Here is a 3624-nt window from a genome sequence, read left to right on the forward strand (position 1 = left end):
TTAAAACAAGCTGTGGTGAGATTGATTGGAAGGCATGTTGGAATGGGGCCTGAGGATTTTTAATTGTACAAAAGGAGTTCTTAATGCTCAACATGAATCTCAACTCAGAATTTGGGCCTGCTTTCATTTACATTTTTAAAGGTAAATTAAATGATAGAAGGGACATATCCCAGGTGGGGTGTGCTTTTCTTGTGTATCACATAGGAGAGAACCTTTCTTTTTCTTTCACTTCAGAAACATAGAAATCACACACACTGCAGGACTTCCAGAAATAACTCACCTGCTGAATCTTGAGAGTGAAGAAGCTGGAGATTTGCTGAGGTGTTTGAACTGCTGGGACGATATAAGTATCCCAAAGAACAAGAAATGGTGTTGCCTAAAGGCCAGGATGACTGGTCCAAAGAAGATATTGTGAAGTTATTGGAATATATGGTGAACAACATTCCATACAATGACAGGAACATGTTCAAAACAACCCAGTCACTGATGGACTGGGAAAAAGCAGCTTTTAAAGATTTTCCTGGGGAAATGTGCAAACTCAAATGGTTAGAAATTTCTTATAACTTGAGAAAGTTTCACTCTTTGAAAGAATTAGTACTGGAAGCAAAGGAAAAAGTTAACAATCCTTACAAATGGAGAAAACACAAGAAGCATCCTGATTTACCCAAGAAGCCCTTGACAGCTTACCTCTGCTTTTTCAAAAAGATGTGACTCCAGTACACCGAAAAACACCCTAAGCTGAGCAACAAGGAACTGAGCAAGGTTCTGTCTGAGGAGTACAAGAAGCTGCCAGAGCAGCTGAAGCTGAAATATAGTCAAGATTTCTAGAAGGAGAAACAGAAATTTAAGGAGAAAATGACTCTGTTCAGAGAACAACACCCTGATCTAGTCCAGAACTCCATGAAATCTGATGTCCCCAAAGGAAGCCAAATCAAAGTGCCAAAGAAGTTTCAGGGAAATGTGCAACAAGTGGTCTCCTCCCCAAAACAGTTTATTCATGAAGAGCCCAAGAAGCCACCTATGAATGGCTATCACAATTTCCACCAGGATTTGTGGTTGAGTAGGGAGCTGAAAGGGTTGCCCCGAGGGAGCGCATGGTAGATATTAGTAGATGCTGGCAACATGTCCCACAGAACCAGAAGGAGCATTATAAGAGGCAGGCTGAGGAGCTGCAGAAACTGTACAAGGTGGACCTTGATCTCTGACTCAAGAGTCTGTCTCCTGAAGAACATGCTTATTACAGAGAGACAACCTATTTGAAGCGTAAGAACATGAGCATGATGGGAGGCCCTAATCCCAAGATTAGGAGGATGGATCTGCAGTCCCCATCATCAGGGAATCTGCAGGGAGGGATTAGATTGGGCCAGGGGATTCAGGCTCCAGAGACAGAATCATCAGACACAATTGGAGAATATTTTCCTGCCTCAGGGAGATCAAAGGAAAATAAGGAAGAGGAAGAAGAGGAGAAAGGCAGCAACTCCTCAGACCACAGCAGTGGGGATGAAGATGAAAATTGTGAGTCTGAGGACAGTGGCTCCAGCTCACCTACTTCAGGGGAATCCTCTGGCTCAGATTCCAGCTGAGCTTTTTTCACAACCTGAACAAAGAACTTCCCAGCAAAAGGCCATGGCATCTTCATTAAATGGAAGGGCTCTTCTCCCTGTGCCCTTTCATTGCCTTTCTTCTTTCCTTCCCTCTTCAATACAAAGTAAGACTGGTTGGGAAAAAGGCATCTCGTGCAGTAATTTCTGGCTCCTCTCTGTACCCCAAGTCCATCCACAGAGACAGTCAATATATATACATATATATGTATACATATATATGTATTTGATGTATATATACATTTCTTCCATTTGTTCCTATATATATATTTGTCCATTTCTTCCATTTCTTCCTATATATGTATACGTATATATACATATATATGTGTATATATATATATATACATATAGCTGATTCTCTTTGTTATACAGCAGAAACTAGCACATCTTTGTAAAGCAATTATACTCCAATAAAGATGTTAAAGATGTTAAAAAAACACTATAATGGAAAAGAAAAAGAGTTTACCATTTAGGTTCATATTGACTTTCCTGAATTATTGAAACATCTCTTTGGGGGTAATTCTCATTCCTCACAGGGATCAGAAGAATTTCCACCCTAGTTCTGACACCATGTGTCCCCAGCTTTTTCCTGTTTAATCTCTTGCTTCTTCAACATCTCTACCTCATACTTCAACCAAGCTCTTCTATTCCAAGAACACACCTTCTTCCTCCCTCTTCTTAGTGTCATTAACCACACAAAGAGCTCCTCATTTCCATTTATACCTGGAAAATTTCTATATATATCCAAAATGACAAATAATGTAGTCATAATTTTTTCTAATGTTAAGCATTCAGGATTAATTCTTCTAAAAATCACAAAAGTAAAACCTAACTTGAACAATATTTTAAGATTGAAGAAAAATAATGTGAGTATATTAGGGCCAATTTTTAAAAAGTAGAATTTTGAGAGTGAATATCTACTGTATATTAAATATATTATGATGATACAAATATCAAATCTTTGAGGACTTATGCAAGAATACCTAGAAACATGGGAGCAGACAGACCAATAATAGACTATTGATATAATAAGGATGTATTTGTAAAATTAAAAGTCAAAGAGGAAAGAAAGATACTCAATAATAATATAAGGAAACTGTGCAAGATGGCAGAGTAGAAAGACTCTGTGCTCACCTCCTCTCACAGGCACATCAAAACCATAACTATTATGGTTGTCTCTGGGTATAGGCCCAGTAGTGGTATTGCTGGGTCATATGGTAGTTCTATTTTTAGTATACCCAGAGAAAACCGTAATTCAAAAAGGCACATGCACTCCAATGTTCATTGTAACACTGTTTACAATAGCTAGGTCATGGAAGCAACCTAAATGTCCATCAAGAGAGGAATGGATAAAGAAGATGTGGTACATGTATATAATGGAATATTACTCAGCTATAAAAAGGAACAAAATTGGGTCATTTGTAGAGATGTGGATGGACCTAGAGACTATCATAGAGAGTGAAGTAAGTCAGAAAGAGAAAATCAAATACCATATATTAACACATATATGTGGAATCTAAATAAACGGATAGATGATCTTACTTGCAAAGCAGAAATAGAGACACAGACATAGAGAACAAATTTAGGGAGACCAAGGGGGAAGGGGATGTGGGATAAACTGGGAGATTGGGGTTGGCATATATACACTATTGATACTATGTATAAAATAGAAAACTAATGAGAACCTCTACTGTATAGCACAGGGAAATCTACTCAGTGCTCTGTGGTGACCTAAATGGGAATGAAATCCAAAAAATAGGGGATATATGTATATGTATATGTATAGCTGATTCACTTTTCTGTACAGTAGAAACAACTATACTCCAATAGTATATATATTTACAATATATTGTAAAGCACATATACTCCAAAAAAAAAAAAAAAAACTATTCACAGGAAAACCAATGATAAAAAAATGCATAACCAACTAGATAAGAACTTCTAAAATGAAAGACACAAAGAAGGAACTACAACAAGATGGGTAGGAGGGAGCAGACTCACCATACAGTCAAACTCCATTGCC

The 3624-nt window shown here is 37.7% G+C and overlaps 1 pseudogene across 1 annotated transcript; it reads left to right on the forward strand.

The window, feature by feature from the left end:
- Positions 1-366: 366 nt before the first annotated feature.
- Positions 367-1583, forward strand: LOC307055569 (upstream-binding factor 1-like protein 1; annotated as a pseudogene). The gene has a single exon. The product of its transcript is annotated as an upstream-binding factor 1-like protein 1 (transcript).
- The last annotated feature ends 2041 nt before the right edge of the window (positions 1584-3624 follow it).

Source organism: Hyperoodon ampullatus (assembly GCF_949752795.1).
Source record: "Hyperoodon ampullatus genome assembly, chromosome: 7".
NCBI classification, from domain to species: Eukaryota; Metazoa; Chordata; class Mammalia; order Artiodactyla; family Ziphiidae; genus Hyperoodon; species Hyperoodon ampullatus.